Source organism: Ranitomeya imitator, chromosome 1 (genome assembly GCF_032444005.1).
Source record: "Ranitomeya imitator isolate aRanImi1 chromosome 1, aRanImi1.pri, whole genome shotgun sequence".
NCBI lineage: Eukaryota > Metazoa > Chordata > Amphibia > Anura > Dendrobatidae > Ranitomeya > Ranitomeya imitator.
In genome coordinates, this window is record NC_091282.1 from 1,067,263,583 (window position 1) to 1,067,290,214 (window position 26,632).

Here is a 26,632-nt window from a genome sequence, read left to right on the forward strand (position 1 = left end):
CTATCACTGCACCTGATACCCCAATACTGAGCTGCTGCTGCCGTATGTGTCCCTATTACTGCACCTGATACCCCAATACTGAGCCGCTGCTACTGTATGTGACCCCATTACTGCACCTAATACCCCAATACTGAGCCGCTGCTGCTGTATGTGACCTTTTTACTCCACCTGATACCCCGATACTGAGCCGCTGCTGCTGTATGTGTCCCTATTACTGCACCTGATACACCAATACTGAGCTGCTGCTGCCGTATATGTCCCTATTACTGCCCGATACCCCAATACTGAGCCGCTGCTGCCGTATGTGTCCCTATTACTGCACCTGATACCCCAATACTGAGCCGCTGCTGCCGTATGTGTCCCTATTACTGCACCTGATACCCCAATACTGAGCTGCTGCTGTATGTGTCCCTATTACTGCACCTGATACCCCAATACTGAGCCGCTGCTGCTGTATGTGACCCTATTACTCCACCTGATACCCCGATACTGAGCCTCTGCTGCCATATGTGACCCTATTACTACACCTACTCTGTGGTTCTCTGTACCCTCTAAATTCTAAAGCACCCCTCTATAATATAGTAATGCCGGGTGCAAGTGCCCTAGAAAACAGAGCCCACATTTTGCCCCCTAGAAAGTAATAATGCCCTCTGTGTGCCCCTTTGATAGTCACAGTAACCTGAGTTCCCCTATTACAATAAGTGCTCACTTTACATTTAATAATGTCCCGAGTCTCCCCCCGTACAGCTCCCCTATACACAGTATAATGCCCCCTTACTGTATAATAGCACCCACACAGTATACAGACCCCTTGGTAGCCTTCAAACTGTTTGATGGTTCCAACACTGTATGATGGCCCCATAGATAACCGCCATATAGTATAATGTGCCAGATAGTCCTCAATATAGCACAAGGCAGCACCGCTATAGGCAGACCCTGTAGTTTAAAGCACCCCTCATAGGCAGACCCTGTAGTATAATGCAGCACCCCCCATAGGCAGATCCTGTAGAATAAGGTAGCACTTCCCCCTATAGGCAGATCCTGTATATAAGGCAGCACTCCCCCATAGGCAGATCCTGTATATAAGGCAGCACTCCCACATAGGCAGATCCTGTAGAATAAGGCAGCACTCCCCCCCTATAGGCAGATCCTGTATATAAGGCAGCACTCCCCCCATAGGCAGATCCTGTATATAAGGCAGCACTCCCCCCATAGGCAGATCCTGTAGAATAAAGCAGCACTACCCCCCTATAGGCAGATCCTGTATATAAGGCAGCACTCCCCCCATAGGCAGATCCTGTATATAAGGCAGCACTCCCCCCATAGGCATATCCTGTAGAATAAGGCAGCATTCCCCCCTATAGGTAGATCCTGTATATAAGGCTCCACTCCCCCCTATAGGCAGATCCTGTATATAAGGCAGCACTCCCTCCCCTATAGGCAGAACCTGTATATAACGCAGCACTCCCCCCATAGGCAAATCCTGTATATAAGGCAGCATTCCCTCCCCTATAGGCAGATCCTGTAGAATAAGGCAGCACTCCCTTCCCTATAGGCAGATCCTGTATATAAGGCAGCACACCCCCCATAGGCAGATCCTGTAGAATAAGGCAGCACTCTCACCCTATAGGCAGATACTGTATATAAGGCAGCACTCCCTCCCCTATAGGCAGATCCTGTAGAATAAGGCAGCACTCCCTCCTATAGGCAGATCCTGTATATAAGGCAGCACTCCCTCCCCTATAGGCAGATCCTGTATATAAGGCAGCACTCCCTCCCCTATAGGCAGATCCTGTATATAAGGCAGCACTCCCTTCCCTATAGGCAGATCCTGTATATAAGGCAGCACTCCCCCCATAGGCAGATCCTATAGAATAAGGCAGCACTCCCCCCATAGGCAGATCCTGTATATAAGGCAGCACTCTCTCCCTATAGGCAGATCCCATAGAATAAGGCAGCACTGCCTCCCCTATAGGCAGATCCTGTATATAAGGCAGCACTCCTTTCCCTATAGGCAGATCCTGTATATAAGGCAGCACTCCCCCCATAGGCAGATCCTGTAGAATAAGGCAGCACTCCCACCCTATAGGCAGATACTGTATATAAGACAGCACTCCCTCCCCTATAGGCAGATCCTGTAGAATAAGGCAGCACTCCCTCCTATAGGCAGATCCTGTATATAAGGCAGCACTCCCTCCCCTATTGGCAGATCCTGTAGAATAAGGCAGCACTCCCTCGCCTATAGGCAGATCCTGTATATAAGGCAGCACTCCCTTCCCTATAGGCAGATCCTGTATATAAGGCAGCACTCCCCCATAGGCAGATCCTGTAGAATAAGGCAGCACTCCCACCGTATAGGCAGATCCTGTATATAAGGCAGCACTCCCTCCCCCATAGGCAGATCCTGTAGAATAAGGCAGCACTCCCACTCTATAGGCAGATACTGTAAAAAAGGCAGCACTCCCTCCCCTATAGGGAGATCCTGTATATAAGGCAGCACTCCCTCCCCTATAGGCAGATCCTGTATATAAGGCAGCACTCCCTCCCCTATAGGCAGATCCTGTTTATAAGGCAGCACTCCCTCCCCTATAGGCAGATCCTGTATATAATGCAGCACTCCCCCCATAGGCAGATCCTGTAGAATAAGGCAGCACTCCCCCCCTATAGGCAGATACTGTATATAAAGCAGCACTCCCTACTATAGGCAGATTCTGTATAAAAGGCAGCACTACCTCCCCTATAGGCAGATCCTGTAGAATAAGGCAGCACTCCCTCCCCTATAGGCAGATCCTGTATATAAGGCAGCACTCCCCCCATAGGCAGATTCTGTAGAATAAGGCAGCACTCCCACCCTATAGGCAGATACTGTTTATAAGGCAGCACTCCCTCCCCTATAGGCAGATCCTGTATATAATGCAGCACTCCCCCCATAGGCAGATTCTGTAGAATAAGGCAGCACTCCCACCCTATAGGCAGATACTGTATATAAGGCAGCACTCCCTCCCCTATAGGCAGATCCTGTATATAAGGCAGCACTCCCTCCCCTATAGGCAGATCCTGTTTATAAGGCAGCACTCCCTCCCCTATAGGCAGATCCTGTATATAAGGCAACACTCCCTCCCCTTTAGGCAGATCCTGTATATAAGGCAGCACTCCCCCCCATAGGCAGATCCTGTATATAAGGCAGCACTCCCTCCCCTATAGGCAGATCCTGTATATAAGGCAGGACTCCCTCCCCTATAGGCAGATCCTGTAGACTAAGGCAGCACTCCCCCCTATAGGCAGATCCTGTATATAAGGCAGTACTCCCCCCTATAGGCAGATACTTTATATAAGGCAGCACTCCCTCCCCTATAGGCAGATCCTGTATATAAGGCAGCACTCCCTACCCTATAAGCAGATCCTGTATATAAGGCAGCACTCCCTCCCCTATAGGCAGATCATGTATATAAGGCAGCACTCCCTCCCCTATAGACTGATCCTGTATATAAGGCAGCACTCCCCCCATAGGCAGATCCTGTAGAATAAGGCAGCACTCCCTCCCCTATAGGCAGTTACTGTAGAATAAGGCAGCCCCCATAAAAACACAGTAAATAAATACTCACCTCTCTAACTCCTTGTTCCAGCGGTGCTTCCTGCTCCTGCTCCCTCTCATCTGACAGCGGGCGCTGGGTGGTGATGTCATCATGCCCGCTGTCAGACGGTGTGGGGGATGATGGGGGAAGGAGCGCAGTGCTCTTTCCCTCATCACTGCGGTGAGCTGTATCTGCTAGATGCGGATACAGCTCACCATGCGATGACAGGCGGGGGGCCCACTGCTGGCACCGCAAAGCCCCCCCCCCCCCCCCGCCTGCTCAGGGGCCCCATAGCAGCAGAGCAGGGAAGCGCGCCGATGCAGTTACAGTAGCATAGCTCCCGGTGAGCCCCCTCAGAGCGCGGGGCCCAGGGCGATGGCTGTTGTGAATTCTGTGGCCAAGCTCCCTCCTGTGGTCGTGAGTGGTACTGCGGCTGGTTCTGTCTATGAGCTTCCTTTGGTGGATGAGAGTGGTACTGCAGCTTCTGAGTTTCCTTCCTCAGGTGATGAGGTTAAGTCGTTAGGTGCTGCTCTATTTAACTCCACCTGGTGCTTTGATCCTGGCCTCCAGTCAATGTTCTAGTATTGGTCTTGCTTCCTCCTGTGATCGTTCCTGTGGCCTGTCTATCCTGCATAGCTAAGTTCTGCTTATGTTATTTTTGTTTGCTATATTTTCTGTCCAGCTTGCTATATTGGTTTTTCTTGCTTGCTGGAAGCTCTGAGACGCAGAGGGAGCACCTCCGTACCGTTAGTCGGTGCGGAGGGTCTTTTTGCCCCTCTGCGTGGTTGTTTGTAGGTTTTTGTGTTGACCGCAAAGCTATCTTTCCTATCCTCGGTCTATTCAGTAAGTCGGGCCTCACTTTGCTAAATCTATTTCATCTCTGTGTTTGTATTTCATCTTTACTCACAGTCATTATATGTGGGGGGCTGCCTTTTCCTTTGGGGAATTTCTCTGAGGCAAGGTAGGCTTATTTTTCTATCTTCAGGGCTAGTTAGTTTCTCAGGCTGTGCCGAGTTGCATAGGGAGCGTTAGGCGCAATCCACGGCTACCTCTAGTGTGGTGTGATAGGATTAGGGATTGCGGTCAGCAGAGTTTCCACGTCTCAGAGCTCGTCATATGTTTTTGGTAAATGTCAGGTCACTTTGTGTGCTCTGAACTTCAAGGTCCATTGTGGTTCTGAATTACCTGTTCATAACAGTACTGGAGGCCCAAAGTACTAATGCTTCTCAATAGAGGGAAAAGAGAAGTTCTGAGACCATTTTTTTTTCTTTGCACTGTGTTCTGTCTTTCTTTTCCCCTTTACATCAGGGTAGTTCAGAACACAGGTGTGGACATGGACATTCAGGGTCTGTCCTCTTTGATGGATAATCTCACTATAAGAGTACAGAACATTCAAGATTTAGTGGTTCAGAATCCAATGTTAGAACCTAAAATTCCTATTCCTGAGTTATTTTCTGGAGATAGAGCTAAGTTTTTGAATTTTAAAAATAATTGTAAACTATTTCTGGCTTTGAAACCCCGCTCCTCTGGTGACCCAGTTCAACAAGTTAAAATCATTATTTCTTTATTACGTGGCGACCCTCAAGACTGGGCATTTTCCCTTGCGCCAGGAGATCCTACATTATGTGATATTGATGCGTTTTTTCTGGCGCTCGGATTGCTGTACGATGAACCTAATTCAGTGGATCAGGCAGAGAAAAATTTGCTGGCTCTGTGTCAGGGTCAGGATGAGATAGAGATTTATTGTCAGAAGTTTAGAAAGTGGTCCATGCTCACTCAATGGAATGAATGTGCGCTGGCAGCTATTTTCAGAAAGGGTCTCTCTGAAGCCCTTAAGGATGTCATGGTGGGATTTCCTATGCCTGCTGGTCTGAATGAGTCTATGTCTTTGGCCATTCAGATCGGTCGACGCTTGCGCGAACGTAAATCTGTGCACCATTTGGCGGTATTATCTGAGCATAAACCTGAGCCTATGCAGTGCGATAGGACTTTAACCAGAGCTGAAAGGCAAGAACACAGACGTCAGAATGGGCTGTGTTTCTACTGTGGTGATTCCACTCATGCTATTTCCGATTGTCCTAAGTGCACTAAGCGGTTCGCTAGGTCTGCCACCATTGGTACGGTACAGTCGAAATTTCTTTTGTCCGTTACTTTGATCTGCTCTTTGTCTTCCTATTCTGTCATGGCATTTGTGGATTCAGGCGCTGCCCTGAATTTGTTGGACTTGGACTTTGCTAGGCGCTGTGGGTTTGTCTTGGAGCCCTTGCAGTGTCCTATTCCATTGAGAGGAATTGATGCTACGCCTTTGGCCAAGAATAAGCCTCAGTATTGGACCCAGCTGACCATGTGCATGGCTCCTGCGCACCAGGAGGATATTCTCTTTCTGGTGTTGCATAATCTGCATGATGTGGTCGTGTTGGGGTTGCCATGGCTACAAGTCCATAACCCAGTATTAGATTGGAAATCAATGTCTGTGTCCAGCTGGGGTTGTCAGGGGGTACATGGTGATGTTCCATTTCTGTCTATCTCATCATCCACCCCTTCTGAGGTCCCAGAGTTCTTGTCTGATTACCGGGATGTATTCGATGAGCCCAAGTCCAATGCCCTACCTCCGCATAGGGATTGTGATTGTGCTATCGATTTGATTCCTGGTAGTAAGTTTCCTAAGGGTCGACTGTTTAATTTATCTGTACCTGAGCACGCCGCTATGCGGAGTTACGTGAAGGAGTCTTTGGAGAAGGATCATATTCGCCCGTCATCATCGCCATTGGGAGCGGGGTTCTTTTTTGTGGCCAAGAAGGATGGTTCGCTGAGACCTTGTATTGATTACCGCCTTCTAAATAAAATTACGGTCAAATTTCAGTACCCCTTGCCGCTGCTGTCTGATTTGTTTGCTCGGATTAAGGGGGCTAGTTGGTTCACCAAGATAGATCTTCGTGGTGCGTATAATCTTGTGCGTATTAAACGGGGCGATGAATGGAAAACAGCATTTAATACGCCCGAAGGCCATTTTGAGTACCTGGTTATGCCATTCGGACTTTCTAATGCTCCATCAGTGTTTCAGTCCTTTATGCATGACATCTTCCGAGAGTACCTGGATAAATTCCTGATTGTATACTTGGATGATATTTTGGTCTTCTCGGATGATTGGGAGTCTCATGTGAAGCAGGTCAGAAAGGTGTTCCAGGTCCTGCGTGCTAATTCTTTGTTTGTGAAGGGGTCAAAGTGTCTCTTTGGTGTTCAGAAGATTTCATTTTTGGGGTTCATTTTTTCTCCTTCTACTATCGAGATGGACCCTGTTAAAGTTCAGGCTATTTATGATTGGACTCAGCCAACATCTCTGAAGAGTCTGCAGAAGTTCCTGGGCTTTGCTAATTTTTATCGTCGCTTCATCGCTAATTTTTCTATCATTGCTAAACCGTTGACTGATTTAACCAAGAAGGGTGCTGATGTGGTCAATTGGTCTTCTGCTGCTGTGGAAGCTTTTCAGGAGTTGAAGCGTCGTTTTTCTTCTGCCCCTGTGTTGTGCCAACCAGATGTTTCGCTTCCGTTCCAGGTCGAGGTTGATGCTTTCGAAATTGGAGCAGGGGCTGTTTTGTCGCAGAGAAGTTCTGATTGCTCGGTGATGAAACCATGCGCCTTCTTTTCCAGGAAATTTTCGCCTGCTGAGCGAAATTATGATGTTGGCAATCGAGAGTTGCTAGCCATGAAGTGGGCATTCGAGGAGTGGCGTCATTGGCTTGAAGGAGCTAAGCATCGCGTGGTGGTCTTGACTGATCACAAAAACTTGACTTATCTCGAGTCTGCCAAACGGTTGAATCCTAGACAGGCTCGTTGGTCGCTGTTTTTCTCCCGTTTTGACTTTGTGGTTTCGTACCTCCCGGGCTCTAAAAATTTGAAGGCGGATGCCCTGTCTAGGAGTTTTGTGCCCGATTCTCCAGGTTTGTCTGAGCCGGCGGGTATTCTCAAAGAGGGGGTAATTTTGTCTGCCATCTCCCCTGATTTGCGGCGGGTGCTGCAAAAATTTCAGGCTAATAGACCTGACCGTTGCCCAGCGGAGAAACTGTTTGTTCCTGATAGGTGGACGAATAAAGTTATCTCTGAGGTTCATTGTTCGGTGTTGGCTGGTCATCCTGGAATCTTTGGTACCAGAGATTTGGTGGCTAGATCCTTTTGGTGGCCGTCTCTGTCGTGGGATGTGCGTTCTTTTGTGCAGTCCTGTGGGATTTGTGCTCGGGCTAAGCCCTGCTGTTCTCGTGCCAGTGGGTTGCTTTTGCCCTTGCCGGTCCCGAAGAGGCCTTGGACACATATCTCTATGGATTTTATTTCGGATCTCCCCGTCTCTCAAAGAATGTCGGTCATTTGGGTAGTTTGTGATCGCTTTTCTAAGATGGTCCATTTGGTGCCCTTGTCTAAATTGCCTTCCTCCTCTGATTTGGTGCCGTTGTTTTTCCAGCATGTGTTTCGTTTACATGGCATTCCAGAGAACATCGTTTCTGACAGAGGTTCCCAGTTTGTTTCGGGGTTTTGGCGAGCCTTTTGTGCTAGGATGGGCATTGATTTGTCTTTTTTCTCGGCTTTCCATCCTCAGACAAATGGCCAGAGTGAACGAACCAATCAGACCTTGGAAACATATCTGAGATGTTTTGTTTCTGCTGATCAGGATGATTGGGTGTCCTTTTTGCCTTTGGCTGAGTTCGCCCTTAATAATCGGGCCAGCTCGGCTACTTTGGTTTCGCCGTTTTTCTGCAATTCTGAGTTCCACCCTCGTTTCTCTTCAGGGGAGGTTGAGTCTTCGGACTGTCCTGGTGTGGATACTGTGGTGGATAGGTTGCAGCAGATTTGGACTCATGTAGTGGACAATCTGACTTTGTCCCAGGAGAAGGCTCAACGTTTCGCTAACCGCAGGCGCTGTGTGGGTCCCCGACTTCGTGTTGGGGATTTGGTTGTCATCTCGTTATATTCCTATGAAGGTTTCCTCTCCTAAATTTAAGCCTCGTTTCATTGGTCCATATAGGATTTCTGAGGTTCTTAATCCTGTGTCTTTTCGTTTGACTCTTCCAGCTTCTTTTTCCATCCATAACGTGTTCCATAGGTCATTGTTGCGGAGATACGTGGCACCTGTGGTTCCATCTATTGATCCTCCTGCTCCGGTTTTGGTTGAAGGGGAATTGGAGTATATTGTGGAGAAGATTTTGGATTCTCGTGTTTCGAGACGGAAACTCCAGTATTGGTTAAGTGGAAGGGTTATGGTCAGGAAGATAATTCCTGGGTCTTTGCCTCTGATGTCCATGCTGCCGATCTGGTTCGTGCCTTTCATGTGGCTCATCCTGGTCGGCCTGGGGGCTCTGGTGAGGGTTCGGTGACCCCTCCTCAAGGGGGGGGTACTGTTGTGAATTCTGTGGCCAAGCTCCCTCCTGTGGTCGTGAGTGGTACTGCGGCTGGTTCTGTCTATGAGCTTCCTTTGGTGGATGAGAGTGGTACTGCGGCTTCTGAGTTTCCTTCCTCAGGTGATGAGGTTAAGTCGTTAGGTGCTGCTCTATTTAACTCCACCTGGTGCTTTGATCCTGGCCTCCAGTCAATGTTCTAGTATTGGTCTTGCTTCCTCCTGGATCGTTCCTGTGGCCTGTCTATCCTGCATAGCTAAGTTCTGCTTATGTTATTTTTGTTTGCTATATTTTCTGTCCAGCTTGCTATATTGGTTTTTCTTGCTTGCTGGAAGCTCTGAGACGCAGAGGGAGCACCTCCGTACCGTTAGTCGGTGCGGAGGGTCTTTTTGCCCCTCTGCGTGGTTGTTTGTAGGTTTTTGTGTTGACCGCAAAGCTATCTTTCCTATCCTCGGTCTATTCAGTAAGTCGGGCCTCACTTTGCTAAATCTATTTCATCTCTGTGTTTGTATTTCATCTTTACTCACAGTCATTATATGTGGGGGGCTGCCTTTTCCTTTGGGGAATTTCTCTGAGGCAAGGTAGGCTTATTTTTCTATCTTCAGGGCTAGTTAGTTTCTCAGGCTGTGCCGAGTTGCATAGGGAGCGTTAGGCGCAATCCACGGCTACCTCTAGTGTGGTGTGATAGGATTAGGGATTGCGGTCAGCAGAGTTTCCACGTCTCAGAGCTCGTCATATGTTTTTGGTAAATGTCAGGTCATTTTGTGTGCTCTGAACTTCAAGGTCCATTGTGGTTCTGAATTACCTGTTCATAACAGATGGCCCCTCTTCCCCCTGGTAGCTACGCTACTGGTAATAACCTATCTTGGTATTGCATACCCCCAGTACTTTTATAACCTTGGTCGCTCTTCTCTGCATCGGCGCTAGTTCAGTTATGTCTTTCTTATACACCGGAGACCAGAACTGTACACAGTATTCTGAGTGTGGTCGAACTAGTGACTTGTATAGAGGTAAAATTATGCTCTCCTCATGAGCATCTATGCCTCTTTTAATGCATCACATTATTTTATTTGCCTTAACAGCAGCTGCCTGACACTGGCCACTAAATGTGAGTTTGTCGTCCACCCATACATCGAGGTCTTTTTCAGTGACAATTTTGCCCAGTGTTTTACAATTAAGCACATAATTATACATCTTATTTCTTCTGCCCAAGTGCCTTACATTTATTCCCATTAACCCCTTAATCCCATTGGACATACTATCCCATCAAGGTGAACAGGGACTTAATTCCCAATGACGGGATAGTACGTCCAGTGCGATCAGCCACGCTCATGGGGGGAGCGCGGCCGATCGCGACCGGGTGTGAACTGACTATCGCAGCTGACATCCGGCACTATGTGCCAGGAGCGGTCACGGACCGCCCCCGGCACATTAACCCCCGGCACACTGCGATCAAACATGATCGCAGTGTTCCGGCGGTATAGGGAAGCATCGCGCAGGGAGCATTGTGCTTCCCTGAGACCCTCGGAGCATCGCTCCGAGGGTCTCTTACCTCCTCCTCCCTGCAGGCCCGGATCCAGAATGGCCGCGGGGCTGCATCTGGGTTCTGGAGGGAGGTGGCTTACCAGCGCCTGCTCAGAGCAGGCGCTGGGAAGCCTCCCTGCTGTGCCTGTGTGATCACTGATCTGACACAGTGCACAGCAAAGTGTCAGATCAGTGATCTGTCAATATAATGTGATGCCCCCCCCCTGGGGCAAAGTAAAAAAGTTAAGAAAATTTTTTACATGTGTAAAAAACAAATAATTCCTAAATAAATTAAAAAAAAAAAAAAATATATATATATATATATATATATATATATATATATATAGTTACAATAAATACATTGCATTATCTAAATAATAAAAAAACAATAAAAGTACACATATTTAGTATCGCCGCGTCCGTAATGACCCGACCTATAAAACTGTCCCACTAGTTAAGCTATTCAGTGAACACTGTAAAAAAAAAAAAAATGAGGCAAAAAACAACCCTTTATTATCATACCGCCAAACAAAAAGTGGAATAGCACGCGATCAAAAAGACAGATATAAATATCCATGATACCACTTAAAATGTCATCTTGTCCTGCAAAAAACGAGCCACCATACAGCATCATCAGTGAAAAAATAAAAAAGTTATAGTCCTCAGAATAAAGCGATGCAAAAATAATTATTTTTTCTATAAAATAGAAATATATCGTATAAAAGCGCCAAAACATAAAAAAATAATCTAAATGAGATATTGCTGTAGTCGTACTGACCCGAAGAATAAAACTGCTTTATCCATTTTACCAAACGAGGAACGGTATAAACACCCCCCCAAAAAAGAAATTCATGAATAGCTGGTTTTTGGTCATACTGCCTCACAAAAATCGGAATTAAAAGCGATCAAAAAATGTCACGTGCCCGAAAATGTTACCTCTAAAAACGTCAACTCATCCCGCAAAAGATAAAACCTCACATGACTCTGTGGACCAAAATATGGAAAAATTATAGCTCTCAAAATGTGGTAATGCAAAAAATATTTTTTGCAATAAAATGCGTCTTTTTGTGTGTGACAGCTGCCAATCATAAAAATCCGCTAAAAAACCCACTATAAAAGTAAATCAAACCCCCCTTCATCACCCCCTTACTTAGGGAAAAATAAAAAAAATTTAAAAATGTATTTATTTCCATTTTCCCATTAGGGTTATGGTTAGGATTACATTTACAGTTGGAATTAGGGATAGGGGTGTGTCAGGGTTAGGGGTGTGGTAAGGGTTATGGTTGGGATTAAGGTTAGGGGTGTGTTGGAGTTAGGGGTGTGGTTAGGGTTGGGGTTAGGGGTGTAGTTGGGATTAGGGGTGTGTTTGGGTTAGGGTTTCAGTTAGAATTGGGGGTTTCCATTGTTTAGGCACATCAGGGGCTCTCCAAACGCGACATGGCATCCGATCTCAAATCCAGCCAATTCTGCGTTGAAAAAGTAAAACACTGCTCCTTCCCTTCTGAGTTCTGCTGTGCGCCCACACAGGGGTTTATCCCAACATATGGGGTATCAGCGTACTCAGGAAAAATTGGACAACAACTTTTGGGGTCCAATTTCTCTTGTTACCCTTGGGAAAATAAAAATTTGGGAGGCTAAAAAAAACATTTTTGTAGGAAAAAATTATTTTTTATTTTCACGGCTCTGCGTTATAAACTGTAGTGAAATACTTGGGGGTTCAAAGTTCTCACAACACATCTAGATAAGTTCCTTGGGGGGTCTAGGTTCCAATATGGGGTCACTTGTGGACGGTTTCTACTGCTTAGGTACATCAGGGGCTCTGCAAATGCAACGTGACGCCTGCAGACCAATCCATCTAAGTCTACATTCCAAATGCGCCCAAACAGTGGTTACCCCCCACGTATGGGGTATCAGCATACTCAGGACAAATTGCACAACAACTTTTGGTGTCCATTTTCTCCTGTTACCCTTTGTAAAATAAAACAAATTGGAGCTGAAGTACATTTATTGTGAAAAAAAATTAAATGTTCATTTTTTTTAAACATTCCAAAAATTCCTGTGAAGCACCAGAAGGGTTAATAAACTTCTTCCCTTCCGAGCTCTGCCATGCGCCCAAACAGTGGTTCTCCCCACATATGGGGTATCAGCGTTCTCAGGACAAATTGGACAACAAATTTGGGGGTCCAATCTCTCTTGTTACCTTTGGAAAAATAAAAATTGGGGGGGCTAAAAAAAACATATTTGTAGGAAAAAATTATTTTTTATTTTCACGGGTCTGCGTTATAAACTGTAGTGAAATACTTGGGGGGTTCAAAGTTCTCACAACACATCTAGATAAGTTCATTGGGGGGTCTATTTTCCAATATGGGGTCACTTGTGGGGGTTTCGACTGTTTAGGTACATTAGGGGCTCTGCAAACGCAATATGACGCCTGCAGACTATTCCATCTAAGTCTGCATTCCAAATGGCGCTCCTTCCCTTCCGAGCTCTGCCATGCGCCCAAACGGTGGTTACCCCCCACATATGGGGTATCAGCATACTCAGGACAAATTGCACAACAACGTTTCTGGTTCAATTTCTCCTGTTACCCTTGGGAAAATACAAAACTGGGGGCTAAAAAATAGTTTTTGTGGAAAAAAAAGAATTTTTATTTTCACGGCTCTGCGTCATAAACTGTTGTGAAACACTTGGGGGTTCAAAGCTCTCATAACACATCTAGATAATATCCTTAGGGGGTCTACTTTGCAAAATGGTGTCACTTGTGGGGGTTTCAATGTTTAGGCACATCAGGGGCTCCCCAACGCAACATGGCGCCCCATTTCAATTCCAGCCAATTTTGCATTGAAAAGTCAAACGGCGCTCCTTCCCTTCCGTGCTCTGCCATTCACCCAAACAGTGGTTTAACCCCACATATGGGGTATCAGCGTACTCAGGAGAAATTGCACAACAACATTTGGGGTACAATTTCTTCTGGTAACCTTGGGAAAATAAAAAATTGGGGGCGAAAAGATAATTTTTGTGAAAAAATATTATTTTTTATTTTTACGGCTCTACATTATACTTCACAGTGCTCGCCACACATCTAGATAAGTTCCTTAAGGGTCTACTTTCCAAAATCGTGTCACTTGTGGGGGCTTTCAATGTTTAGGCACATTAGTGGCTCTCCAAAAGCAACATGGCGTCCCATCTCAATTCCAGCCAATTTTGCATTGAAAAGTCAAATGGCGCTCCTTCCCTTCCGAGCTCTGCCATGCGCCCAAACAGTGGTTTACCCCCACATATTGGGTATCGGGGTACTCAGGACAAATTGTACAACAACTTTTGGTGTCCATTTTCTCCTGTTACCCTTTGTAAAATAAAACAAATTGGAGCTGAATTACATTTATTGTGAAAAAAATTTTAATGTTCTTTTTTTTAAACATTCCAAAAATTCCTGTGAAGCACCAGAAGGGTTAATAAACTTCTTGAATGTGGTTTTGAGCACCTTGAGGGGTGCAGTTTTTAGAATGGTGTCACACTTGGTTATTTTCTATCATATAGACCCCTCAAAATGACTTCAAATGTGATGTGGTCCCTAAAAAAAAATGATGTTGTAAAAATGAGAAATTGCTGGTCAAATTTTAACCATTATAACTTCCTAACAAATAACAAAAAAAAGTTGTTTCCAAAATTGTGCTGATGTAAAGTAGAAATGTGGGAAATGTTACTTATTAAGTATTTTGTGTGACATATCTCTGTGATTTAAGGGCATAAAAATTCAAAGTTGGAAAATTGCAAAATTTTCAAAATTTTCGCCAAAGTTCCTTTTTTTCGCAAATAAACGCAGGTAATATCAAAGAAATGTTACCACTATCATAAAGTACAATATGTCTCAAGAAAACTTTGTCAGAATCACCGGGATCCGTTGAAGCGTTCTAGAGTTATAACCTCATAAAGGGACAGTGGTCAGAATTGTTAAAATTGGCCCGGTCATTAATGTGCAAACCACCCTCGGGGCTTAAGGGGTTAAAGCTCATATGCCATTTATCAGCCCAAGCTTCTAGTTTACATAAATCATCCTGTAATATAAAATTGTCCCCTTCTGTATTGATTACCCTGCAGAGTTTAGTGTCATCTGCAAATATTGAAATTCTACTCTGTATGCCCCCTACAAGGTCATTAATAAATATGTTAAAAAGATGCGGGCCCAAAACTGTGGTATCCCATTGTTAACTGTGATCCAGTCTGAGTATGCTCCATTAATAACCATTAGTGATGAGCGAATGTACTCGTTACTCGAGATTTCCCGAGCACGCTCGGGTGACCTCTAGGTACTTTTAGTGCTCGGAGATTTAGTTTTCAGCGCCGCAGCTGAATGATTTACATCTGTTAGCCAGCATAAGTACATGTGGGGGTTGCCTGGTTGCTAGGGAATCCCCACATGTAATCAAGCTGGCTAAGAGATGTAAATCATTCAGCTGAGGTGAGGAAAACTAAATCTCCAAGCACTAAAAAATACTCGGAGGTCACCCGAGCGCGTTCGGGAAATCTCGAGTAACGAGTATATTCGCTCATCACTAATAACCACCCTTTGTTTCCTATCCCTGAGCCAGCTCTCAACCCACTTACACATATTTTCCCCTATCCCCAATTGTTCTCATTTTATGTATCAACCTTTTGTGTGGCACCGTGTAAAAAGCTTTTGAAAAGTCCATATACACTACGTCCACTGAGAGTCCTTGGTCCAGTCCGGAATTTACCTCTTCCTAGAAGCTTATCAGATTAGTTTGACAGGAACGGTCCCTAGTAAACCCATTTTGATATTGGGTCATGAGGTTATTCCTCTTCAGATACTCCAGCAGAGCATCTCTTAGAATGCCCTCCAGGATTTTACCAACAGTAGAGCTTAAGCTTACTGGCCTATAATTTCCAAGTTTATTTTTTGTCTCCTTTTTGAATATTGGCACCACATTTGCTATACGCCAGTCCTGTGACACAGACCCAGTTATTATGGAGTCTTTAAAGATTAAAAATAATGGTCTACCAATGACTGTACTTAATTCCTGCAGTACTCGGGGATGTATCCCATCCGAGCCGGGGGATTTGTCAACTTTAGCTGGGTTAAGCAGGTGACATGTAATGGGGAATTTTTGTTATCACTGATCATGTGGTCTGTCATGGGATTTTCTTGTGTAAATACTGTTGAAAAAAAGTCATTTAGCATATTGGCTTTTTCCTCATCCACCATTTCACCCAGACTATTTTTAAGGGGGCCAACCCTATCATTTTTTAGTTTCTTACTATTTACGTAGTTAAAGAATATTTTGGGATTATTTTTACTCTCTCTGGCAATGAGTCTCTCTGTCTCAATCTTTGCTGCTTTGATTTGCTTTTTACAGAATTTATTTAAATTTCTGTATTCATGTAATGCCTCCTCACTACCTACTTGCTTTAATTCTCTAAATGCTTTCTTTTTGTCACACGGACGAGAATCGCAGAAATGTTCCCTGAACAGTGATCTGTATGTCATCTATGCAGTGCGAGGATGCGATTTTCTCGCATGTAAGCATCCGTGTGACATCCGTATGGCGAGATTTTCTCGCCGGCTTGGAAAATGGACATATAATGGATCCATGGGCTCAAATATTCGTGAAAACATATATACAGTCATATATATATATATATATATATATATATATAGTCAGTGGCACACATATATATATATATATTTTTATATTTCATATAGAGCTAGATAGCAGAATAGCCGGTAATTCATTTGTCGGCTTTTGCTAAATCTTTACAGAACCCGACAGGATTTGAGACATGGCTTACATGCAGTAAACCATTACATGTCCGTTAGATTTATATATGTCCCTCACTAAAAATGTTAGTAGTGTGTGTGTATGTAAAGTTTTGGAGCTGTAGGTGTTAAATTAAAGGATTAATTCACGGAAAAAACTGGTGTGGGCTCCCGCGCAATTTTCTCCGCCAGAGAGGGAAAGCCAGTGACTGAGGGCAGATATTAATAGCCTAGAGAGGGACCATGGTTATTGGCCCCCCTGGCTAAAAACATCTGTCCCCCAACCACCCCAGAAAAGGCGCATCTGTAAGCCTTTCTCTTCCCATTGTCCTGTAGAGGTGGCATGTGGGGTAATAAGGGGTTAATGTCACCTTGCTATTGTAAGGTGACATTAAGCATGGTTAATAATGTAGAGGTGTCAATAAGACACCTATCCATTATTAATCCAAGAGTATGAAAGAGTTAAAAATACATACACACATTAAGAATAAAGTCTTTTAATGAAATAATGAAACACAGGTTTACCATCTGTATTACTTTCTCAATCCAATCGAAGCCCTCGTTCTTCTGTAAAAAAAAAAATGCAAAATAAAAAAGCAACAATATCCCATACCTGTCCACTGTACAGTCAAGTCTCATGCTGCAATCCATCTCAAGGGGTTAAATAGTTGACAACCTGGACCGGTGTTAATGCTACCGGCCGGGCTGTAAACCACGGAGGAATGAATGTAAAGCTGCCTGCGCAGCCTCTCCGCCTGATCAGACATGTACTCTGTAGCGTGGCAAAGTTTCTGAACATTTTACCATGCTGTCAGTTCACCGCGGGTCAGGCAGGGAGTCTGCGCATGCTCAGTGACATCAGCGGTAGTTGGCCCCGCCTGACACAATGAACTTGACAGAGTGGGAATATGTTCAGAAACTTTCCCACACTAATGAGTTCATGTCCGGTCAGGTTCATTCCATTGTGGTTTACAGCCCGGCCGGTAGCATTAGCACTGTTGTGGGTTGTAAACTATTTAATCCTTTGAGATGGATTGCAGTGCGGGACTTTACTGTACAGTGGACAGGTATGGAATACTGTTGCTTTTTTATTTTGGATTGTTTTTTACAGAAGAACAAGGGCTTCGCTTTGATTGAGAGTGTAATAAAGATGTTAAACATGTGTGTTTAATTATTTCATTAAAAGACTTTATTCTTAATGTGCGTGTGTATTCTTAACCCTTTCATACTATTGGATTAATAATGGATAGGTGTCTTATTGACACCTCTCCATTATAAACCAGGCTTAATGCCACCTTACAATAGCAAGGCGACATTAACCCCTTATTACCCTATATGCCACCGCTACAGGTCAATGGTAAAAGAGAGGCCAAGTTCCAGAATAGGCGCAAGTTACAGATGTTCCTTCTTCTGCGGTAGCTGGGGGCAGATTTTTTTAAGCCAGGGGAGGGCCAATAACCATGGTCCCTCTCTAGGCTACTAACATCTGCACTCAGTCACTGGCTTTCTCTCTCTGGTGTAGAAAATTGCGTGGGAGACCATGCCATTTTTTTCTGTGAATTTATCCACTAATTTAACACCTACAGCTCCAAAATTTTACACACACACACACACACACACACACACTACTAACATTATTAGTGAGGGATATATAAAAATGTAAAGGATATGCAATGGTTTACTGTATGTAAACCATGTCTCATATCCTGCCAGGTTCTGCAATGATTTTACAGAACCCGACAATTGAATTATTGGCTATTCTGCTACCTAACTATCTATGAAATATAAATATAGAGATATATGTGTGCCAATGACATATATATATATATATATATACATATATATATATACCGTATATATCTACCTATACTATGTGTAGACATTTATTTTATCTATTCTATTTTAAGCCGTCAATGTGATGTTACATTACACAGCACTGAATTGCCGGCTTTTCTAAAGGACACCGGTGCGTATTTCTCGCAAGTCACACTGATGGTCCATGTTTTGTGTGAGTTTTTCTTACACCCATAGACTTTCATCAGCGAGTCTCGGCCGTAATACAGTGCAAATCGCAGCATGCTGCGATTTCTCTCACATGTATAATACGGCCGAGAAAACAACGGATGATAGGAGCTGCCCCATAGACTAACATTGGTCTGAGTGCGATGCAATTTTTTTTATCGCATAGCACTTGTCTGTATTACGCTCTAGTGTGACTCCGGCCTAAGATCATCTCTCAACCGTTGGACATTTGCCTTCTTGAAGTTTAGTGTCCTTGTAACCCTTCTATTACACATCTTATTAAAGGATACATGAAAACGTATTATTTTGTGATCACTATTACCCAAGTGACCCCCAACCCTTATATTTGATATGCGGTCTGGCCTGTTGGTTAATATTAGGTCTAACAGTGCCCCTTGTTGGGTCCTGAACCAGTTGTGAGAGGTAATGGTCTCTCATAGTTGTCAAAAACTGATTACCTTTGCTGGAACTGCTGGTTTCGGTTCCCCATTGTAGATCAGGCAGCTATTGTGGGCACATGCCAAGATGTGGACATTAAATGGAGGGTATCCGAAATTGGCGTACTATTACGCCCGATGTCAGAAAGGAGTTAAAGATGATTTTACATATAAATACCCCCCTCTTTATACGGTCATTTCTGAACAGACTATAGCCCTGTAAATTGACAACCAAGTCATGGCTCTCATCCAGCCATGTTTCAGATATCCCCACCATGTCATAATTATGTTCCAACAAATTAATTCCAAGCCCTCCATTTTGTTGGTGAGGCTCCTGGCATTACCATACATGCACTTTATGTATCTCTCTGTACCTCTATTCTTTCTTATATTATTAACTATTCTAAGTAGTGATGAGCGAATATACTCGTTACTCGAGATTTCTCGAGCATGATCGGGGGTCCTCCGAGTATTTTTTTGTCCTCAGAGATTTAGTTTTTCAAGCATACCCTAGCAACCAGGCAACCCCCACATGTACTTATGCTGGCTAACAGATGTAAATCATTCAACTGTGGCAAGAAAAACTAAATCTCCGAGCACTAAAAAAATACTCAGAGGACCCCCAAGCATGCTCGAGAAATCTCGAGTAACGAGTATATTCGCTCATCGCTAACTCTAACCCCACCCACCATGCCACCACCAATTTCTTTATTTGTGCCCTGGTCACTATCTGCCCCCTTACTGGAGCAGACACTCTTCCAGCTTACAAAGGACATGTTTTGCTGCAGCAGTGCTACCCCTGCACTGACACCCCCCTCATCTGCCAACTTAGAAAACTTATTGGGGTATGCCAGATCAGGACTAGCCTCCCTGGCACTCTTCTGTCTACCCCGCCTTCTGTCATCCAGCTAGATGCCTCACTTTTCCTGCAGCTCCATACTACCATTCTCCCCCACATCTATCCCATTGAGCGTCTGTTCAGTGAGAAGAAGACTCCTTTCCATATTGTCTCTGGATCTCAGTGTTGCCAGCTGCACATTTAGATCCAGTACCTGGGCTTCCAAATGCACAACGTGTTCACATCTCACACAGAAGTATGCACCCTCGACCGGCTGATCAAGGATTGCATACATGTGGCAAGATGTACACTGGATGACATTATCAATAATGGAGCTCATTTCCTGGAGCTCATCTGCCAGGATTAGTCATGCCCAAATCGGTAGATTTGGCCACATTTTCCCTAATGTGTATATTTAGTCATAAAAGCAATCATGTAGTTAACAAAACATTGCTCTCTTTCCTGCCAGCAGTAGATCAGAAGCAGAATTAGCACCATGACATTATCTTGTGAGTAGAGCACTCTGGGCACCAGTTCAAGTGATACATTACTGCAATGGATTGAAAAGATAGCACTCTGTTTGTTGAATATCAAGACCACTAATTGACTGATACTGCGCCTATTAAAACATTACTATCTCAAGGGCTTCCGCAATCCTATTGAAGCTCTTGAAAGAGATGATGAATGAGTGACCTGATAATTTCACTGATTTCAACCAAAAAATATTTGCCATCAGCCCCCATTGAAGTGAAGAGGGGCAACAGAGTATCAGTTGCATATAAGGGTATTTAACTTGCACTGTAAACGTACCGCCCCATTAGGCTAAATAAAATAGCCCGCAGAAAGAAATCATTGTTTGACCAAAACCTATTGTCTGCATTATCAGCTACGCCGTGAACAGAATTATAGGAATGTGACAAAGAAAGGATGAAAGAGAGGAACAGTTAGGAGCCAATGTAATAATAATAAAAAAAAATTATAAAGCCAAACACTAAACACATGTACTTTATAATTCTGTAAAATAATTTGTAATATAATTACAAACGACCCAACACAAAAAAAACAAAAACAAAGTCACCAACGATAAATTGAGTATATAAAAGCCCCAAAACAATATATTGCCTTGACATTAGGATTTTTTTTTACATTTTTGTACAGTTTTACTTGCATTTTAACTTTTATTTGTAAAAGAAAACCCACACTGACTTAATGTTTGCTGAAAAATATTAAATGCAAAATACACATTGCACTTTGTACTGCAGTGTTTTTCCTAATTTGTATTTTTTTTTCTACATGCAGAAGATTGTAAATTTGAGTAAAAATGTTGCATGTGTTATTGCGGATTTTTTTGTTGTATTTTCGAAATTACAGATCTAAATCTGCATCTTTACTGAAAAGAATACTCATTGTCGATAATCTTTCAGTGTAAACACACTGAAACGATCACACAACGAACGAGCAAAGCACTCTTTTATCGAGTGAAATAATTTTTTTGTTTTTAGTGCAAAAGATCCTTTTTCTTTTGGGTGCATCGTCCTTTGTAAACTATAGCAGTTATGGTCACACCACCGTATTTTTTCTCATCCAAGAAAAACTGTACAATTATGCTTACTAACACTCAGATCAATGTGTGATCATAGTGCGGTCCGATTTTCTAAGATGTGAAGATAGATAAAAACAATTCACCATCCTTTTCCATTCTGTCTGTCCATGAAAATTGGACACCCAGATGTCATTCGAATGTGGTCTGATTTTTTTCTGATGGACCCACTGACTTACATGGCCGAGCATGATCCAATTTATCCCCTTAATGACAGCCAATATGTCTTTTATCTGACCTGAGATATTTGAGAATAGCCTCCCCATACAGGTGGCAATCCAGCAGCTGTCAGCTGTACACTATAGCTGACATCTTGCTGCATCAGCCACGATCAGTGCTTGCACCGTCCAAATCTGTTTAACCCCTTAGATGCTGTTGTCAATAGTGCTGTTTTTAAAATGGTATAACTTTTGGGGGGTTTCCAATATATGGGACCCCTAAAGGCACTTCAAACATGTATAAGTCCATAAAAAAAATAAATTTTGTAAATTTCCTTGAAAAAATGAAAAATTGCTGCTACATTTGTAAACGTCCTAAAATGCTTACAAAATAAAATAATATTTTACAAATGGTGCTGATATAAAGAAGACATGAGGGAAATGTTATTTATTAATATTTTGCTGTGGAATGACTATCTGGATTAAAGGGATAATCATTCAAAGTGGCACTGGTCAGATTTCAAAAATTTGGCTTCGTCACTAAGGGGTTAAGGATGCAAATCGTGCAAGCCCTGATTTCTTTTCTTCGAGGAGACTATCCGAGAACAAAAAACTAAATCGGACCTGTGCACAGCCCCTTAGACTAACATTGATCAGAGTGCAAGCTAATGATTTATTGGACCGAAAATACGGTCGTCTGCACTATTACACATATCTGAGTGTGCATGGTTTACTGCAGTCTAAATGGCCTATTAAATGTCTGCTGATAAGTAAATGTTTACGGATCTGCGTCCGATTAGTGCCACCAATTGGTAGGTATAAATGGACCCTTGGAGGAACCCTTTATTAATGTTACAAACCATTTGGATTGGAGAGAATGTAAAAAAATGTATAAAGAAAGCTTGCCATAAATTCAACGGAAATATATCATATTCATTTTTTTCCCAAAGTAAATGCTACAATAAAGTGTGTTGTAAAAAAAAAAGAAGAAAAAAAAAAGATAGAAAAGATGGAAACAGACATTTAAAAAAAATAGCACCACCCAAAAAATTGGATAACGTGAGTCATTTGTAATTTTACCGTATGTCTTATTAGAGAAGTCTGCTTCTTTCACCTCCTGGATTGATCATTTATTTGCATTTCACAGGTAAAATCTATTCAGTGAAGACAAACTCACATTACTGAGATAGGAGATGGCAGTGCTTGTAAAATTTTATGGTGGTGGAGGAGATAAACATTCTGTTACAGTTCTTCACAGAACTTTATGATCACCAACTCACATCTCCTATCTCAGTAATGGGAAAGTCTATCTTCACTGTAGACTGTAGACACATTTTACCCATAAATTGAGAATTTTGAGACCGATTGATTAGTATGAGGAAAAATACCGTTTATACTCGAGTATAAGCCGAGATTTTCAGCCCACTTTTTTGGGCTGAAAGTGACACTCTTGGCTTATACTCGAGTCATTGTCAGCGGGGGGGTCGGCGGGGGATGGGGAGCGGCGCAGTGACATACTCTCCTGCTCCTGGCGCTGTCCCTGCATGTCCCATGGTCTCCGGGCAGCTCTTCCTGTATTCAGCGGTCACGTGGTACCGCTCATTAAAGTAATGAATATGGACGCATATTCATTACTGTAATGAGCGGTACGTGACCACTGAACACAGGAAGATGCCGCTGGCTCCCGGAGACCATCTGACAGTGAGACGCTACCAGGGACCGCGCCGGGAGCAGGTGAGTTTATTGGGGAGGAGAGCATTGCGCGATAGTCACCTTCCTCGTTCCACTGCTGCGCGCTGCTCTGTCTTCCATCCTCTTCACTTGCTGTTCAGGTCAGAGGGTGCGATGACGCGATTAGTATGCGCGCCACTCTCTGCCTGAACAGTCAATGCATAGGATGGAAGACAGAGCGGCGCGTGGAACGAGGAAGGTGACTATCGCAAGTGCCGGGGGCCTGAGCGAAGAGAGGGGAGCATGTGATTTTTATTTTATTTTAATCGCAGCAACAGCATATGGGGCAAATGTGTGGAGCATCTTATAGGGCCACAATGTATGGAGCATCGTATGGGGCCACAATGTATGGAGCATCTTATGGGGCCACAATGTATGGAGCATCTTATGGGGCCACAATGTATGGAGCATCGAAAGGGGCCACAATGTATGGAGCATCGTATGGGGCCATAATGTATGGAGCATCATATGGGGAATAATGTATGGAGCATCTTATGGAGAATAATGTGTGGATCATCTTATGGGGCATAATGTGTGGAGCATCTTATGGGGCCTTCAACCTTTATGCAGCATTGTATGGGGCAAATGTTTCTATGGAGCACTTATGGGGCCATTATTAACCTTTGCAGCATTATATGGGGCATATTTTAATATGGAGCATTATATGGGGTGTATTTTGTATGGCGCATCTTATGGGGCCCATCATGAACTGTATGGAGCATTATATGGGGCTCCTGATTCAATATGGATATTCAAAAACACTTAACCTACTGATGTCTCAATTCATTTTACTTTTATTGGTATCTATTTTTATTTTTGACATTTACCGGTAGCTGCTGCATTTTCTACCCTAGGCTTATTCTCGAGTCGATAAGTTTTCCCAGTTTTTTTGTGGCAAAATTAGGGGGGTCGGCTTATACTCAGGTCGGCTTATACTCGAGTATATACGGTAAGCAGATTTCTCTTACAACATACAAAGTTTCATATTTTCACGAGTATTATTTATAAAAAACAAACATTTAAATGGTGATTATTCTAAATTTTTCAATTTATAGAGTCACACTATCTAAAAATATTAAAATCTGCATTTTTATCTTGCTAATACAAGCCTATGGGCTGAATAGACATCAAATTGGAAATCTCCTGTAAGACCAATTAACAATTAAACAAATAATCTTATTGAGGCCACGTTCAGTATATGGTCAGTATTTTACATCAGTATTTGTAAGCTAAAACCAGGAGTGGGTGATAAATGCAGAAGTGGTGACGTGTTTCTATTATACTTTTCCTCTGATTGTTTCACTTTGGGTTTTGGCTTACAAATACTGAGGTAAAATACTGACCAAGCACTGAACATCTGAACGTGTCATAACTTAGAGAATATACTCACAATGCAAACTATTTAATATCCTAAATGTCTTTTCAGGTTGGAAAGCATTTCGAGAAGATGTGATTGTAAGACAGGACAATATTTTATTTATTAAAAGGTATTCTGTACATAAAGAAGCATCTCCATGGATTTCGGTCATCCATGGCAGAAGTTGGACAGAGCCAATGTTGAAAAGTGCTGAAAGCATCGGACTAAAACAGAACGACTTCTCCTACGGCCCTACAGCATAAAGAAACATCACAAGTACAAGCAGATGTAGCCATTACTGCGGCACAATCCCGGCATGCAATACATCTATGAGAAACGTGGATTGTGGTTTCTTCTGGAAGTTGAACAGTGCAGAAATATTCTACAATAAAGGAATCACTAAAATACCATCACTATATGCCTGATGCCTTAATGAGCCAATGATGTACATACCATGTATTGAACCATTGTGGACATACAGATTTAACAAAGACTGCAAGACCCAATTGAGAGTCAAGCCGGTGGTCTGGAATTTTAAGAGTGAATAATTCATATAAAAGTGCAATACTTAGTCCTTGTAGATAGGCAGTGGGAATATTGCTTTGTTGTACACATGAAAAGGCTACATTTGCTCATAGAGGACTCAAAAGGACAATGTCTACATCTCCTATAAACCAGAATGAAACTGCCGCTGTAAGTGTACTTGTAAAAATTCAGTCTAGAGCCAAACATATTGTAATTATTGTGTAGATAACATATTCCTTTTGAATAGTTTTCTCCTTTTATATAAAGCTGTAAATGTTCTTAATGTCAAGCATGCCACCAACATGTTTTCTCCCAGAGAGTAGTATTAAAATACTAAGCATATTCTTCCGTACTATCATAAAGGTGCCAAAGAAATGAAACAATATGATAAATTAAACCATATGATGGACCAAGAAATGTACCAGTTATGTTTCCCAAGAAATACTGCTTTGATGCCAATTCTGGCTCTAAAGGAGCCAAAAAAGTAGGTGGAAAGCTGCACTACATTGTGCTTGTCCACTACAATCCCTTATGAATGTCCCAAAGGGGCTGCAAAAGAAGCACCCTTACCGTCCCAACTGGTGCCACTCCACTGGTCAGAGCCCAGTGTCAGTTGGTGATCTAGTGTCAAATAAAGACATGCCAGTGCTGCAGTCTATCAGCAGCTGTTTATTGGCCACAGGCTTTAGGGGGTTTTCCCACAAACAAAGTGCATCTGAAGGGCTGGATGTGGCACGTGGGCCACAGTCTACCCAAATCTTTTCTTTTAGAAGCTCAATTTAACTGGATTAATTCTATAGATCAGAGATACTTTTGTTAAACCTCTTAAGGTACCGTCACACTATACGATTTACCTACGATCACGACCAGCGATATGACCTGGCCGTGATCGTAGGTAAATCGTAGTGTGGTCGCTGGGGAGCTGTCACACAGACAGCTCTCCAGCGACCAACGATGCCGAGGTCCCTGGGTAACCAGGGTAAACATCGGGTAACTAAGCGCAGGACCGCGCTTAGTTACCCGATGTTTACCCTGGTTACAAGCGTTAAACTAAAAAAAAACAAACAGCACATACTTACATTCTGGTGTCCGTCAGGTCCCTTGCAGTCTGCTTCCCGCACTGTGACTGCCGGCCGTAAAGTGAAAGTGAAAGCACAGCCGCTGTGCTCTGCTTTCACTTTACGGCCGGCAGTCACAGTGCGGGAAGCAGAGACGGCAAGGGACCTGACGGACACCAGAATGTAAGTATGTGCTGTTTGTTTTTTTTTAGTTTAACGCTTGTAACCAGGGTAAACATCGGGTAACTAAGCGCGGTCCTGTGCTTAGTTTCCTGATGTTTACCCTGGTTACAAGCAAACGCATCGCTGGATCGCATCGATAGATCGCTAGATCGGTGTCACACACACCGGTCTAGCGATGACAGCGGGAGATCCAGCGATGAAAGAAAGTTCCATACGATCTGCTACGACGTACGATTCTCAGCAGTATCCCTGATCGCTGCTGCGTGTCAGACACAGCGATATCGTAATGATATCGCTGGAACGTCACGAATCGTACCGTCGTAGCGATCGAAATGTTATAGTGTGACGGTACCCTTAGGCACTACTCTGAGAATTGTTGATGGAAATGACAATATTCTAAGCAAACGGCTTTACATTCATTTCAGTGACAGCTGGCAAAGAACGTGAAGTTATTCAAT

The 26,632-nt window shown here is 43.4% G+C and overlaps 1 long non-coding RNA gene across 1 annotated transcript in view; it reads left to right on the forward strand.

Annotated features, from left to right (window-relative positions):
• Nucleotides 1-25,896, forward strand: part of LOC138658282 (uncharacterized) — a 66,674-nt gene extending 40,778 nt beyond the window's left edge. Inside the window, exon 4 of the long non-coding RNA XR_011317426.1 lies at nucleotides 24,478-25,896. This is a non-coding gene — a long non-coding RNA (uncharacterized lncRNA). The remainder of the gene's footprint in view (nucleotides 1-24,477) is intronic.
• The last annotated feature ends 736 nt before the right edge of the window (nucleotides 25,897-26,632 follow it).